Below are 17,460 nucleotides of genomic sequence, written 5' to 3'. Positions count from 1 at the left end.
TCTTGATTGAAAATAGGATACCTTCGTTCCTTTTTCAAGCAAGTTTTTCTTGTGCAGTCTTGATGCTAGGAGTTCTGAAGCCTCTTTGGATAGTCCCAAATCTCAAGCCAAATTGTTCAACTCATGCTGATCAAATCCCTTACTAACTGAATTGTCTTCAATTTCAAAATCTTCATCACTGCTGTCACTTAGTTCTTCACCATACTCCTGTTTTTTGAAAGAGGGTAGTTCAATGAAAACTGGCACTGGGATTTCAGCTGATGGTAGACTAGGATACTCTATTTTACATTTATTTTTCCTGTTATATCCTGACATTTTCACTATGCAAAAGTAACAGTCACTTGAATGATCTCTGGGCTCTCGCCAAACCATAGGTATACCAAATGGCAATTTATCATGTGTCCCCTTCGTCCACATCCATAAACTCTTGACACACTGCCTGCACACCTTGCGAGGGGCCCAAGACTTATCTTGATCATCAAGTTTTACTTTAAAATACGCAAAATAGGCTGGCCTGACAAATGCACTGATGTTTGTCCTTTGACTGGGAATGGTGAAACTGCCACAGATATAAAAAAATGAATCAGGGTTGTTTAGACACTTACAATGAGAAGTAGCAGAGGCAGACATGATCTGAAGGAAAGGAAATAAGTATGTATGGAAATAAAAAAAATCAATTCTACTAACTCCTTGTATACAGACAAGAACTCCGACTACACTTCGGAATACGATTCACTATATAGAGCGGCACACAACCTCTCACCACACTGTCTCATGTGTAACTGAATGGCCTAGACAAGTAGGAACCTGTTGATGATCTCCAAGGTCATCCCCCACCCCTCACCACTCGAGGGAGGTTTGCTCTCAGCCAATAGGAGAGCACTAGTGCTTCCCTCGATCTAGGCTCCATCCAGCCTTGAGTGGTCGCATTAAGATAAGGTGTGCAGGAAAAACTTGATGTGATAGAAGAAAACTAATCACAGTTTTGAAATCAACATGCCTATTTAAGTCTAAAACAGCTAAAAAATTGAGTTCAACAGGAATTATGTTAAAAATTGTACATCATCTGTACATTGTATTGTGTGTTCGCCACCCCAAGTCAAGTCTCCTTCCACCACCATTTATCACCCCTTTACCCTCTTCTACCTCCCCCTCCCCTTTCCTCTTCGGCAATCACCATACTGTTGTCTGTAACTATGAAGGTTTTTTTCTTAATCGGTTCACCTTTTTTAATAGATTAAATGTGTTTCAGTTGCCTGGAGGATTTATTATAATTTTTAATGTCACAACTTTGGCCAGTGGTAACTTTGTTTTTAATGCAGGTTCCTATGTCTTTTTTTTGGTAGGACTTTATTAATCTTTGAAAGCTTTCTTGCTTTCAGGCACAAAATGATCCAAGATATCTTACATATATTTCTAGGCCAAGCATAGACTGAGATGTTTTCCCAAGAACCCAATGTTCTTTTAGTGAAAAAATAGAGAGAGAGAGCAAGAACTGAGTAACAGGATGTCACATGGGGTAACATTGTTCTTAGGTTACTTCAGTATCAAAGCTACAAAAGTTTTCTTTTGAAGTTTACATTGATATTTCAAAATCTGTGCTAAAATGACAATGTTCCTACTTAATTCTATAAGTGCAGTACCTTTTCTTACACAAGCAAGAATAATTTCTTATTTTCTTTACTTGACTCAGAGTTCCAAGATACCCACCCCAATGACACTCTGAACAATAAAGTACAGTACTGAATGAAGCTCAATATTTTCTATGGAGTCACCTTTGTTTTGAGAAGGAATCCCAGAAAAGGATGTGGATTCCAGCCACTTGGTTCCAGGTCCATTCTTCAGCCCTCATTCTTTACGGCTATGTAAGTGCGTGTTTGACCAATGGTTTGTTTCCCTTGGGTCCATTGGTTTTGAGTCAGAGGTCTTGGTCAGAGCTGCCAGTTCTGCATTCTCAGAAGCAGAAGCTTTGTGTCACTCCTCCTATCTTGGTGCTAATATTCAGTTTTGGAAGCAAGGCCAAGAGCTAGTACAGTCTGCTCTTAGAGAATGGACAGAGTTTCAGTTCATGTCTACTATGACTTACTACACAATTAAAAGTACAAATTCATTTATCCAAGTGGATACTGACCAAATTGATTCTCCCCAACTCTTTTTTAATTTCTCTACCACACATTTGATGAAATTTTAGCACTCCTAAATTTTGCCCTTATCTTAACACTCTTTAAGTGTGTCTCCCTTTCCTGACCCACAAGCATTTTCTTGTAAATACTATTCAACATTTCCTCATTCCTTTAGCAACCTAATATATCATGAAGTATTTCATTTACATTTTATAAACCCAAGTGATTTACCCAGTTAGTAGCACTTGTATCCCAGTGCTGCGTCAGTTTAAAGTGTTTAATTTTTCTGCAGGAAGCTCAAAGAAAGACTTTGTATGCAAATAACATACATGTAAATTTAGGCTTTTGAGGCTTAGACTGAAAGTCTCCTTTGACCCATGATTTAAAATTCATATATTTTGAATATAAATTTTGAATATATCATCTGGTAAATTTTTACTTTTCAAAAACATATCTTTTTAAAGTGTATCTTATTGATTATGCTGTTACAGTTGTCTCAATTTTTTTTCCCTTTGCTCCCCTCCGCCCAGTACCCTCCTTCCTTCCAGCAATCCCAGCTCCCTTAGTTCACGTCCATAGATCGTGCAAGTAAGTTCTTTGGCTTCCCCATTTCCTATACTATTCTTAACACCCCCCTGTCTATTTTGTATCTACCAATTATGCTTTTTGATCCCTGCAACTTTTCTGCCATTCTCCTCCTCCCACCTCCGCACTGATAACCCTCCATATGATCTCCATATCTATCCTGTTCTAGTTGTTTGCATAGTTTTAGTTTTTACTTTTTTAGATTATTTGTTGATAGTTCTGAGTTTGTTGTCATTTTGATGTTCAGAGTCTTGACCTTCTTCTTTTATTTAAATGTGTCCCTTTAACATTTCATATAGTAAGGGCTTGGTGATGATGAACTCCTTAGCTTTACCTTGTCTGGAAGCACTTTATCTGCCCTTCCCTTCTAAATGATAGCTCTGCTGGATAGAGTAATCTTGGTTGTAGGTCCTTGCTTTTTATCACCTGGAATACTCCTTGCAAGTTCCTTCTTGCTTGCAAAGTTTCTTTTGAGAAATCAGCTGATAGTCACATAGGGACTCCTTCATAGGTAACTCTCTTCTTTTGCTACCGCTACCACCACTGCCACACTGCACCCTCTCTGCCCTGTCTCTGTCCCTCCTATGTGCCTGGATAAGTATTGTTTCTTTATATCTTTGTTTATTGGACTTCCATGCAGTTCAGTTCTCTGGTAGTTCTGTTTGTTTTTCATTTTGAGGAAGTTGTATTTCTTCTTATTGTTGTGGAGGGTGGTGAAGCGTGTCTACCTACACCTCCTTCTTGGCCAAAAGTCAAAAACACATACATGTTTATTTAATTACAGTTGGCACCAATATAGAACTCCCATTTCTCAGGGGTCTTTTGATAAATAAAAATATCCATTACTTAATATTCTATGTATTCAAACTTCCAAAAACTACTTAAGAGTTTTATCAGAAAATAAGTAGAATATATCAAAATAAGATAGTTCAGTAGAAATATTACATACATTTACATAAGGTAATTCCATATTTTCACTTCGGTTTTTATGCAGAAATCTAAACTTGTCTCTCTTATCCTAATTGAGAAAAAACACAAAATCACATTAAATTTCCCAGTTTCATTATACAATATAGGTGTGGTTACCCTTTGAAATGTAACAGGATTTTAATACAAAATGACTTAGTTTTGGAAAAAATATTATTGAAAACCCATCAAATTAATGTTTGTTGTTGCTATTGTTCAACCCCTGCCTTTCTAGAACTAGGGCTTTATGATTAGGACAGATTTTAAATGGCCCATTTTTATCCCTCTCAGAACTTTACTTAGGCCAAAGCTTCCTATTTCTTCCTTGGTCTTACTTTTTTTCTTATTAATACAAAATTTAATTTCCCTTTTTGAGCCAAAATATTTGATATAAAAAAGTATTCACTTTAAAATAGCTTAATTCATATAATATTTAACTCTATACAATGTCCTACATTTAACTCTATATCTTTTCATCTTATTTTTAGTTAAATATATATCAATACATTCCAACAAACTATTCAAATATAAATTTTTCTTATATGCTTTTAACAAATAAAACTTCAGTTTTTCAATTAAGTGTTTTTTGAAATTGTTTGCTTGTTGTTGCCCCCCCAAAAAGATACTTATTCTTTAGATTCTAAGATCTCTGATTTTTAATATGTTAGTAGTCTGCCAAAGGTCTTCGTTTTTGTTTTGCTTTTTTGTTTTAAGAGAGGGAATTTTATTATTGCTAATACACACATGTTTTTACAATTATACATATGTATTTAAACACGCCCTTGGGGGAAACAAGTTCATCATCCAGTGATTTGAAGGTAAGGCTCAGGCAGTGGAGGCATTGACTTCTGTGAACAGACTTCTGCCGAGGGCCCTTGTCCCCATTCAGTGTGGGACACTGCAAGACAGCACTTCTTGAGTGAGGACCCAAACCTATCACTTCTATGTTATGTCTTCAGATCCATGGGGATGTAGTGATCACATCTCATGGGCTTAATCATTATTTCCAGATAATCTATAGAAGACTTCTTGGCATCCCTGGAGAAGGAATATATGGTAGTTTATGGACACCTCATAGGAAGGTAGATTTTGGGCTAAGAGCAGCAGCAGAGGTGGCAGTTTACTGAGGCACTCATGCCCCCAACGGCCAGGGAATCATTACTTTTTAATAATAGTTACATTTTCCCACAACAAAGTCCTTGCAGATGTCGTCTTTTGCAGTTGGAGTCACTATACAGACACCTGAGAGGATTTCCCTGTATTTTTCCTTCATGTATTCTTTTAAGTATATTTTATTATGTTGTTACAGTAGTTCCAATTTTTTTCCCCTTTGCTCCCCTCTGCCCAGGACCCACCTTCCCTCCAGCAATCCCACCCCCCTTACTTCATGTCCATGGGTCGTGCATATAAGTTCTTTGGCTTCACCCTTTCCTGTACTATTCTTAACTTCCCCCTGTCTATTTTGTACCAACCGATTATGCTTCTTAGTCCCTGCACCATTTCCCCATTTCTCCCCCTCCCCCCTCCCAACTGATAACCCTCCAAATGATCCCCATACCTATAATTCTGTTCCTATTCTGGTTTGCTTAGTTGGATTTTGTTTTTATTTTTAGATTCAGTTGTTGATAGTTGTGAGTTTGTTGTCATTTAATGTTCATAGTTTTGATCTTCTTTTTCTTAAGTAAGTCCCTTTAACATTTCATATAGTAAGAGCTTGGTGATGATGAGCTCCTTTCGCTTCACCTTGTCTGGGAAGCACTTCATCCGCCCTTCCATTCCAAATGATAGCTTTGCTGGATAGAGTAATCCTGGTTGCAGGTTGCCATTCATTACATTGAACACTGCTTCTCAGTCCCTTTCTGCCTGCAAAGTGTCCTCTGAGAAATCAACTGATAGTCCTATAGGCAACCCCCTGTAGGCAACTCTCCACCGCTCTCTTGCTGCCCCCAGGACTCTCTATTTTTCTTTCACCTTTGGCATCTCAATCATGATGTGTCCTGGTGTGGTCCCCTCTGGGTCCAGCTTGCCCGGGACCCTCCATGCTTCCCGGACCTGTATGTCCATCTCCTTTGCAAAATTTGGGAAGTTTTCCTCATTTTTTTCAATTCTTGCTTTCTCATTCTGCACTGGTTGACTGTTTCTTTTCTTCTTTATGTTCCAAATCATTGATTTGAACCCTGTTTTCCTTCCCTTCACCATTGGTTTTCTGTGGATTTTCCTTCATTTCACTTAGCATAGCCTTTACTTCTTCTCTTATGCATTTGCCATACTCAAGCATATCTGTCAAGCCTGTGAGCATCTTTATCACCAGTGTTTTGAATTCTGCATCTGTTTGGTTGTCTATCTCCTCATCTGTTAGGTTGGCTATCTCCTCATTGCTTAGTTCTCCTACTGCAACCTTGATCCATTCCCCCTTTTGGGCCATACTTCTCTGTCTCCTCATTCTGACAGGCTCCTGTGTTTGTTTGCCTCTGCGTCCCAGGTAGAGCTGTTGCTCCTGTATGGATGAGTATTTCTTCTTTATATCTTTGTTTGCTGGACTTACATGCAGTTTGATTTTCTGGAACTTCTGGTTGTTTCTAGTTTTGAGGTAGTTGTATTCCTTCTTAGTTGTGGAGGGAGATGGAGCATGTCTGTCTATGCCACCATCTTGGCCAGAAGTTCCTTCATCTTTTTAATAATTTTGCAACCGTATCTTTGAGGAAGACAATTATAAATTCGTCCTTCTCACAGATACCATGATTCTATTTGGCCATAGTTCTAGGTTGAGTCTAAGACAACCATGTTACACAAAGCCAGAGGCCTCACATTTATCTTGTTTGACTGGTGACCCCTGGAGTTAGGCAGCATGCAGCTCTGTCAAGATCCAACTACAACTTGGGATCATTACTGATTAATAATATTAACTGACTAATAAAATCAATTTGGTCATTTTCCAAATTGCTACAAAATGGGGTCCTTACCACGATCTAAAGATGAACAGAGGTGAGGAGGTGCTTCTTTCCTAGTCCTTGAACTTAAATTAAGGAGCACACACAGTAAATTAGTATAGTCTAAGGACAACCAGTCACATAACAGATATTCAGGGAAGGAAAGGTGCTTAAAGCCTGGACAGGCAGGCAGACAAATTCAGTTAATGGCCTTTCTCCAAAAGAGCAAAGCTTAGGCATCTGTGCATCACAGACGAGAGGTAAAAAGGGAACATAAGGAGGATTTTAAAAAATAAGATATCAGATGTCTTAGCATTTACTCAATCGGTCCTATTCTGCTGACCACCTCTGTCATTCTCAGGGTCTATGTTGGTCCAGACCCTATCAAAACAACATCAAATTAGTGTGGAAAAAGAGACCTCACACACAGAATTTAAAAATAGGTCCATACTCTTTGATAAGAACTGCATCGCAAGAAAAAGAGAAGGGTACTCATTAGATCGTAACTAGGTGACCACCACACCCCTGTTTTTCAACACATCAAAATGACAGGCTTTCCGCTAAACAAGTTCAACCTGAGACCCCTTCTGAGAATGACTTTGTGATCAGCAGGGGAGGCAGGCATCATGACACTCAGGTAGTAGAAAGAAGAACTCATGACCCTTAGGGAGGAGAATCAAAAGAACCTCTGATACCAACCAGAGAAGGGAAAGATGAATCTTGTGGTCATTGCTTAGCAAACCCTAGAAAGTCTATTTGAAAAAACACTGCCTTTGTCAAATCTTTGAAAGAACACACAATGCTTGTAGTAAAACACACGCATCCACCATTTTGGTAGAACTTATTTTTTAGTTAACTCTTGGCAAGTAGTGCTAGCTTATTAGGAAGGGCTGACTTTCTCATCCAATGTCATCTATCTGAGGACATGTGAGGACAGCTCTGGACAGGACCTCTGAATGCAAGGGAGGCGGGAAGGTGATTGGTGAGGCCCCTTCCCTTCCCAAGATTCTTCAGATCCCACTGTACCCATCCAACAAGGAGAAGGAGGGAACAAAAATACCTGACAGGGGGTCCCAGTCCAAAGCCCTGGGTGGCTCCACAACCTCCATGTGGGGACCAACCTGTGATGGGAGTTTCAGTCAATCCACATCATTGCTTTCCGACTGTCATTAATTTTGGTACCTTGTTAGCATAGTTTTTCAAATGAGACATATCTCCCAAGTTCCCTGTAGGGATCATGAGACAGAGGAAGTGGGACACCACAAGGTGACTGCACCCCTGTGGTTCAGGAGCTTCTGCCCCCGAGGTTAAGTTATGATTATTCAAACGCCATCAGGGCTTTCCTTCCAATCTGCAGCAACAAGCAGACCCTCACTGAAAGAAACATCCTAGAACTCCACTGGGTCAGCTACTGATGACAAAGATTTTAGACAGGCCCGGGGGGAGGAATCTCTCCATGTCTCAGCCCTGAGGCCTTCAAGCCCACCTGCTGGAACAGCGAAGCCTGTTCCAGGGAAATGTCCTTGCTGCAGCCCTTGGCAGCCATTAAAACTCAGCTCTAGCCCTGACCAGTGTGGCTCAGTGGGTTGGGCATTGTCCCGCAGGGCTAGGGGTCATTTGTTTTATTCCTGGTCATGGCACATGGCTAGATTGCAGGTTCGGTCCCCAGTTGGGAGTGTATAAGGGGCAGCCAATAGATGTTTTTCTCACACATCGATGTTTCTCCCCTTCTTTCTCCCTCTCTTCTTCCCCCCTCTCTAAAGATAAACATAAAATAAAATCTTTTAAAAAACATCTAAAGAAAGTGTTTAAAAAGAACACTCAGCTCTATGCGCAGTGGACACATTCTAAGTAACCACGGCAACACAGTCCCGTGGTTCTGGATCGCTACTGCATTCAGCAATGTGGCAAGAAGAGGCTTTTCAAAGATGAGGGGTCCAAGATAACTACAATATGACAGACTGTATTCTGACCCTTCTTGAGCAAAATATTGACATGAACTGAATCTCCCTTGTAGAACACATGTGGCCAAATCTTGTTAATTCAGATGGAACAGAGAATCAGGGTCAAGAAGCTTACCCTAAAATTTATCTGCATTATTTATAAGAAAAAATTCATGATTCTATTGTTATCATGGAAAAAGTATTTAAGTAAGACCACTTAAGATGTGGAGCTTCTTTCACGCACACATGTAGCACCAAATATTTATGTAAATTTCAAACGATTTTATGCCGAAAAGCTAGTTCACATTGCCCTTTACCGAAGACAATCTTTGTTTGCCTAATTCTTGCTTAACGGGAAGAAAGCAAAAATCTTATTTTTTCTTTTTTTTTTTTTTTACTATTTGTATATGTATTGTTTTTCATTTTTTAAAATTGTTGTTTCTATTGGAGTTGTCCCATATTTCCCCCATGGCTCTCCCCTGCCCCACCCGCCCCTACCCTTCTCCCACAGTCAGTCCCCACCCTGTTGTTCATGTCCATGGATCATTTCTACTAGCTCCTTGACTAGATTCTTCCCCTTCTTTCCTCTCTTCTAGGATGTAAATTGGACTCTTCACTTCTGGAGAACAACTGCACACAGCTGGTACAAATTAAAGAGGTGCCAGTTAGAAGAGACTTCCGGCCAAGATGGAGGCTTAGACGGACACGCTAGGTCTCCCTCTACAACTAGAGAGGAATACAACTACTTCAAAACAAAGGATAACTAGAAATTCCAGAAAATAAAACTACACGGAAGCCCAACATATGAAGTTATAAACCAGCGGTGCCATTTGGGCAGGTAAGAGTTAAAGAGGGCAGCGCTGTTTGCGGTCGCACCTGAGACAGCAGCGGGGCGGCGAAAAATCCTGGCGGCAGTCAAGCCCCTGGCAGTGCGCGACCCCAGCGCTGGGGAAAGCAGCCACCGCATCGCCTTGAACAGTGAGGCCCAGGGGGGCAGGAGGACGGATCCCGGTCTCCTAGCTGAATAACTGTGTGAATCCATCTTGGACCCCCGCCCCCAAAGAAAGCACCACAGGGCTGCGAAATAGGACAGGCGCCGGTCGCTGAATTGTGACGCGTACACAGGCACTGCCCCCGACAGCCGGCCCAAGAAAACAAAACGCATCTGTCAAAATGAGGCAGACAACTATAGAAATCCCGGTGGCACAGCTCACCAGGCAACAGATAGAGAACCTGACAGATGAACAGATAAGAAACCTGTCAGAGGCTCAGTTCTGGGCCATTGTTATCAGGTGGCTTACAGAATTCACAAAAGAGCAGGAAAAAGATAAGAAAGAAGCGAAAAACATTCATAACGAAAGGAACAAAACCACATACGAGACAGATGGTGAGGAAAAAAAATCCAGAGTTCATTTCAACAAACTGGAATATGGAGAAGGAACAAGCAGTCAACCAATGCAGAGAGAGGAAATGGGAAGCAACAATGAGAGGATCAGAAACCTCTGGGACAGCTATAAAAGGCCCAACATAAGAATCATTGGTTTGCCAGAGAGTGAGGAAGATGAACTAGAACTTGAAAAATTGAGTGAAAATATAATAAAGGAGAACTTCCCAGACTTGGGGAAGGGAATAGACTTGCAGGTCCAAGAAGCAAGGAGAGTTCCCAAGAGACTGGACCCAGGGAGAACCACTCCAAGACACATTATAATCAAAATGTCAAAAATTAAAGATAAAGAGAGAATCTTAAAAGCAGCAAGAGAGAAGAAAAGAATTATATACAAAGGGGTCCCAATTAGACTATCAGCTGACTTCTCAAGGGAGACCCTACAGGCAAGAAGGGACTGGCAAGAAATATGCAAAGTAATGAAAATCCAAAACCTACAACCACGAATACTCTATCCAGCGAAATTGTCATTCAGAATAGAAGGACAGAGAAAGTGTTTCCAGGACAAAATAAAACTGAAAGAGTTCATTAGATCCAAACCACTGTTATATGAGATGTTAAAGGGACTGGTTTAAAAAACAGAAGCTAGGGAGATGAAACAAAGGCAAACTAAACAGGCAACGAGAGTGGAAAAGGAATTGTGGGCACGGGAAGCATATTGGGGGGAGGTCAACAGGGAGGGGGAGTGGGGAGAGGGAGGGAGATGATATAGGAATTGGGGATCATGGTAGGAGGGAATGGAATAGACGGAGAGAGGTTGGGAGGAACTGTATGCACAACTAATGGACATAATCTAAAAGGGGGGGACAACTGGAGGGAGGGGGGCCACCGGGTGGAGGGGAGCAGAGGGAAGGGAAATTGGCACAAATGTAATATTTTAATCAATAAAACACATTAAATCTGAAAAGAAAAAAAAATATATACAGCAGAAAAAAATAATAATAAAAAAAAAAATAAAGAGGTGCCAGTTAGGAATCAAATATATAACCTGCTGCCTGGTTTTGTATTCAGAATAATTGAAAATAATCTCTTCTCAGCCACAAGCCCACATTTTCCTCTATTCTAGTAACACAGAGGTGATTGCTGAGCAGGAACAGAATGTACAAAGATTTCCTCCTCACCCCAAGCCAGATCTAACACAGATCAAGTGTATGTATACCACAACGACGAGGTGATACAATAAAGTCTCAGACTCGAAATTGGTTCTAAACAGCAACAATTTCAAACGTTATTCATGTAGAACATATTAATTACCATTTCACAGGCTTCACTTAAACACATCATAATTGACATTGTAACATGGATTATGTGTTTGTTATAGAGACCACACTTGCTGTGTTAGCCTCATAACAACCATGGGAAGCAGGTAGTCTCCATTTTGCAGTGCAGAAAATTGAAGAAATTAAAATATAGTCTAAGTAAGAGACAGGTCTGGAATTCATATGGAAGCTGCCTGATGTTCAAGTATATAATCTTAATTATTATATGATTTCTATTTCCCTTAAGCCCATAGTAGAAAAGTATAGAATTCATAAACTCTTGCATTTGAAAGAGATCTTAAGGGAGTCATTTAATCTGACTCCTCCCCACCCCAACCCCAAGCTCTCCATGCAAAATTTTTTCTCCAGCATCTCCAGAAGAAACAACAACCAGGCTCTTACTTGGGAGACAGTTCATTTCAATACTGAACTGCTGTAACAGTTAAACAGATCTTTGTAACTTCCAGGCAGCATTATAAAGATCCTTCTAATTTGTTTCTCCTCTAAAATGCATTAGTATCTTGTTTGGGACACTCTGTGCCTCCTGGACTTGCATATCTATTTCCTTCACCAAATTAGGAAAGTTTTCTTTCATTATTTTTTCAAATAATTTCCAATTTCTTGCTTTCTCTTCTTCTGGGACCCCTGTGAGGTGAATGTTGGATCACTTGAAGTTATCCCAGAGGCTGCTTACACTGTCCTTGATTCATTATTATTCTTGTTCTCATTGGTTGCTTTTGTTTCCTTATCTTTCAAGTCATTGATTTGATTCTTGGCTTCATTCATTCTACTGTTGTTTCCTTGTATATTGTTCTTTATTTCAATTAGTGTATCCTTTGTTTCGGTTTGGACCTTTTTAATGCTGTTGAGGTCCTCACTAAGTTCCTTGGGCATCCTTATAACTAGTGTTTGAACATTGTATCTGATAGATTGCTTATCTCTGTTTTGTTTAGTTCTTTTTCTGGAGTTTTGATCTGTTCTTTCATTTGGGCCATGTTTCTATGTCTCATAATTTTGATAGCCTCCTTGTGTTTGTTTCTGTTATCAGGTAGAGCTGCTATGACTCCCTGTCTTGGTAGTGTGGCTTAATATAGTAGGTGTCCTGTAGGGTCCAGTGGCACAGCCTCCCTTATCACCCAAGCTGGATAGTTGAGGTGCACCTTTTGTGTGGGCTGAGTACATTCTCCTCTTATAGTTGAGCCTGCATTGCTGTTGGCAAGTCAATGGGAGGGATTCACGCAGGCCAGTCAGCTGCAAGAATTAGCTATGACCACTTATCACCAATCTCCGCCCTCCATGGAGGCTCAGCTGTGTGGGGGCAGGACGGTGATTTGTCAAGAGGTCTATAGCTGTCCACTGGCTGTGCAGGTTGTGGGGTTTCCCAGGTGGTGCTGGCCAAGGTCAGCCCCCACCTGTGTTTTTCTTAGGGCCCCCCTGATGGAGGTATAAAGCAATCTGAGATGGCTAGTTGTGCTGGTCTTGGAGATTCCCAAGTGAAGCTAAGCTGTGAATCTAGGCTGGCTACTGCTAGTGCCAGGCCTGGGACCACAAGTAGAGGTACAGGCATTGGAGATTCACTGAGTCTGGCTGTTGCTTGTTTGAGAGGATTTAGGAAGTTGTGAGGCATGAGCCATGACCTGCCATTCATATGTAAAAGCAGTTTGGGTGGGCCCAGAAGTTGGGTGAGAGTAAATTGGGTGGGACTGAGATGGATGCAAAGAGGCCCACTCCAAGACACATCATAATTAAAATGCCAAAGGTTAAAGATAAAGAGAGACTCTTAAAAGTATCAAGAGAAAATCAGTTAATTACCTACAGGGAGAGTTTCCATAAGATTGTTAGCTGATTTCTCAAAAGAAACTTTGCAGGCTAGAAGGGATTGGCAAGAAATATCCAAAGTCATGAAAAGCAGGATCCTTGAGCCAAGACTGCTCTACCCAGCAAAGATATCATTTAGAATTGAAGGGCAGATGAAGAGCTTCCCAGACATGAAAATACTAAAGGAGTTCATCATTGCCAAACCATTATTATAAGGAGTATTAATGGGGGTTATTTAAGAAGATCAAAACTATGAATAATAAAATGGCAATAAATATGTATCTATCAACAATTGAATCTAAAAAACAACAAGAAGCAAATAAGAAGAACAGACAGAATCATGGATCTGGAGAGCGTTTTGATGGTTACCAGATGGGAGAGGGGTGTGGAGAAATGGGTGGAGAAGTGAGGGGATTAAGAAGTACAAATAGGTAGTTACAGAAGAGCCATGGAGGTGTAAAATACAATATAGGAAATGGAGTATCCTAAGAACCTATGCACATGACCCAGGGATATGAACAATGGTGGGGGGATTTCCTGAGGGAGTGGAGGGTGCTGGGTGGAAGAGGGCTAAGGAGGAAAAACCAGGACAATTGTAATAGCATAATAATTAAAATGTAATGAGAAAATAAAATGCATTAGTAAACAAGAATGAGAAACAGAAATAAAAATTTGAACATCAGTGAAAGCAGAAGAATTGAATCCATAAACCCCAAGCCACAATGATTGAGGACAAGAACACAAGCTGTAATGGCAAATGATCCAACAGAATACGTGTGCTTGACAGAAATGGGGTTGGATGGCTGCAGAAAAGGAAGCAGGAAACTGAGAAGCTAGCTAATTTGAAAAGACTCAGCAAGTGAAGATAATATCAAAAGTAGTAGTAAGTCAGGGGAACTATAGTAGTATCATTTGACAGCTAGCTTTTTTTGTTTTCTGATTAGAATGAAAGTTAGACCCAAAAGTCCCCAATCCCACTCATAAAGTCAAGTAACTTCCTTTTGTCCTTTCAGGATATCTGAGGATTGTCTTCTGGAGCAGCTTAACCCAACAGGCTCTGGACCCAGGGATGTGAGGTCCAGTGGAGGGCAAGAGTAAATATTACAATAACAAAAGGCATTTGAGACATACAGAGTCTCCCTTAAATGCTTTCTCAGGAAGCCAGAGGACAATATGTTTCACTAAATGAAGAAGGAAACCAAGAAAGAGGAAGAATGGGAATCAGGAAACAGGAGAGAGGTAAAGGGAGTTCCCAGGATGACAGCAGGGGAAGTGCTGGGACCACAGCTGTGCAGGAGGCTGAGAAAGCTACCAAACGAAACTGGAGCAGGAAGTCAAGGTTCTGAGGGTATTTATATCTGCGGGTGACAGCACCAAGAAAATACTATAATGCATATCCTAAATTCTAATAGATTTGATCTCAGGGAAGACTGCAATTAGGGAAGACAGAGTATTCCTAATACTAAGAAAAAAAAATTTTTTTTAAAAAGGGTAATCATTAACTCCAGGAAAAAAACAGAAATTTTCAAAAGAATGAAACTATAGTCACAGTGTTCTACCTGATTTAGCAGTAAATTTTACTTCAGCAATGAAAACAGAATATGAATTAAATTAAGATGTAATTTTATTGAGAAGTGAGGAAAGAAAAGGGGATGTCAATAATTTAAGTCTTCATCTACCATTATAGGAAGATAATAGGCAATGTCAAAAATTGATGAGTCATAATAGAAAAGACAATAAATAAATTAATTAATAAAAAATAAAATTTTTAAAAATTGATGAGTCAACAAACAGCAAGATAGGTGTATTTACAAATGAAAAAAGTAAATCACAGAAGAAATATCTGCAATAGTTTAATATTATTTACTATTTCTGGTGAGCATGTAAGAGGAGGATAGAGATTACTGTTTCTTGTGATAAACTTTTTAGTACCGTTTGATTTTTAAATTATTTTGTAATATTTGCATAAAATTGAAAATGTTATTTAAAAAAATTATTCCTTACAGTAACACTGTGATTGATTTTATAATAAGCACTGAGCTCTATTCATTTGTCTTCTTCATTTCTCTCCTCTAGACCTTCGGGCCTTTAGAGGCCGTAGGTGGATTCTTGGGAGCCACCGTTTGTGTGTTGGTATTACTTTCATTTATAATAAAAATAAATGTAGGTGGGAATGTAGACTGGCACAGCCACTTTGAAAAATGGTCTGGCAGTTCCTCAAACAATTAGGAATAGAGTTAGCAATCCCTCTCCTGGGTATCTACCCCAAAAACTAAAATGTAAGTATTTGTAAAAATATATGCACCCTTATGTTCATTGCAGCATTATTCAAAGTGGCCAAGACATGGGGACAACCAAAGTGTCCTCCAATAGAGGACTGGATAAATATGTGGTGCATATACGCACAATGGAATACTACTCAGCAATAAGATGGAATACTGCCATTTGTGACAACATGGATGGACCTTGAGAATATTATGCTAAGTGAAATAAGTCAGAAAAAACTAAGAACTGTATGATTTCATGCATATGTGGGATATAAAACTGAAACTCGTGGACACAGCGATGTGGGGATTGCTAGAGGGAATGGTGGCTGTCGGGGAGTGGAGAGGGCCTAATATATGGTGATGGAAGATGGTTTGACTTTAGGTGGTGGACACACAGTGCAATATACAGGTCTAGTATTATAGAAATGTACACTTGTGTGTACTACGTGATCTTATTAACTGATGTCACCCCAATAAATTTAATAAAAGTTAATGATCCCACTCTGGATCATCTGGATAGCTGTCATTTTGGTGCCTTCATGATCATGTGTATATCTAATAAAACTGGCAGGCACCAAGTTGCACTATCTTAGTAATTGGAGGAAAATAAGAAAGAGTGGTATAGGATGTATTTGTATCAAAGAAAGTCCAATTGAAATTATGGCAGGTAATATGAATGAAATTGATGTAATAATTTGAATGGATCGAGTGTTAAAGAACAGTAATCATTTCACAAAGCACACTGTAGAAGAGGTCCTTGAACTCAAAAGGACCAACGGTCAGTACCATATTCATATTTTAAGCTGCAGTTTGGGTTCAGCAAAATATTATCTGTCACATAAAAGCAATGTTGTTAATTTAAATTGTATTTATTTATTTTTTAAGGTTTTAAGTAATGTGTTTTTAAAGTTTGTAATATATAATAACAATAAGCATCAGAAGTTTATACCTATTTTTATGTTAGTGTATATATATGTGTGTGTGTGTGTGTGTGTGTGTGTGTACAAGTAATAATATAGTAACTAAGTCCAACATGGTGAGGTTTTTTTTTTTTCCTTTAAATTAACTTCAACATTAAGTTATTCTGTTAAAAGTATACGTATATTACTTAAATTTGAGAATCACTCATTTGTTGTTTGTATTTACTGAAAGATCTGACTGGTTCCATTTGCTACAATTCAATATGGAATATCACCCACTTGTGGCCCTCACCAAGTATTCATTACTTAAAAGAAAGCACTTTTTTCTCTCATTCCTTTTAGTTCACCAACTTTATTATCAAATGCTAAACAGTTTTATTCTTTCTATCACTGAAATTTCTTTATCCTGACCCCTGTTGGGTACACTCACCTGTATATAGTTTATGCCCACCCTGAATTTGGAGAAAGGGGTGGGGGAAAGTCAGGGGGTAGGATATTCTAGTTTCCCCTTGCTATGATAACAATTTACCACAAACCCAGTGGTTTAAAAACAACACATTTATTATCTTCCCGTTTTGGAGGTTAGATATCCCAAATGAGTTTCACAGCTAACATCAGGTGTCAACAGAATTACATTCCTTCTGGGGGATCTAGAGGAAAATTGATTTTCTTGCCTTTCCAAGCTTCCAGAGACTCCCCACCCTCCTTGGTTTGTGGTCCCACACCACTCAGACCTTTGCCTGAGTCATCAGATCTGACTTTCTGATTCTGACCCTCCTAACCTTTCTTTTTCTTTTATAAGGACCCCTGTGATTACATTGGGCCCATCTAGATAGTTCTGGCTAATCTCCCCATCTCAAGATCCCTAACTCAGTGACAACTGCAAAGTCCCTTTTACCATGTAAAATAAGTAACATATTCACAGGTTCCTGGGATTAGGATGTGGATGTTATTCAGGCGGCATTATTCTGCCTATCACAGGGGGTGTCGCAATGTCCAGCCAGCCCCAAGAGCAGAAACTGATAGAGGAATTCACTTTAAAAAAGTGTAGGAACACGTTCTCCTGAAACAGGAAGAACAGGGGAATGGATGTAGGGTTAAGGGAAGCATTTTACAGTGAATGAAAAGAAGGATCTTTTTCCGGATAATTAAGGAACCAGTTGAGGGTTTGGAAAGTGTGGAAAAGGCCTGAAAACACCGCTTAG

The 17,460-nt window shown here is 39.6% G+C and overlaps 1 long non-coding RNA gene across 1 annotated transcript; it reads left to right on the top strand.

Annotated features, from left to right (window-relative positions):
• The first annotated feature begins 1,698 nt into the window (after window positions 1-1,698).
• On the top strand, window positions 1,699-15,949 carry LOC150007858 (uncharacterized). The gene is made up of 3 exons (XR_016511855.1): window positions 1,699-1,865; window positions 14,082-14,307; window positions 15,391-15,949. It is a non-coding gene; the product is annotated as an uncharacterized LOC150007858 (long non-coding RNA).
• Window positions 15,950-17,460: the final 1,511 nt, after the last annotated feature.

The sequence above is a fragment of the Furipterus horrens genome, unplaced genomic scaffold (genome assembly GCF_987537825.1).
Source record: "Furipterus horrens unplaced genomic scaffold, mFurHor1.1.pri manual_scaffold_6, whole genome shotgun sequence".
In the NCBI taxonomy this organism is placed as follows: domain Eukaryota; kingdom Metazoa; phylum Chordata; class Mammalia; order Chiroptera; family Furipteridae; genus Furipterus; species Furipterus horrens.
Note: the sequence above shows the minus strand (reverse complement) of the source record. Positions and strands in the feature narration are given on the sequence as shown.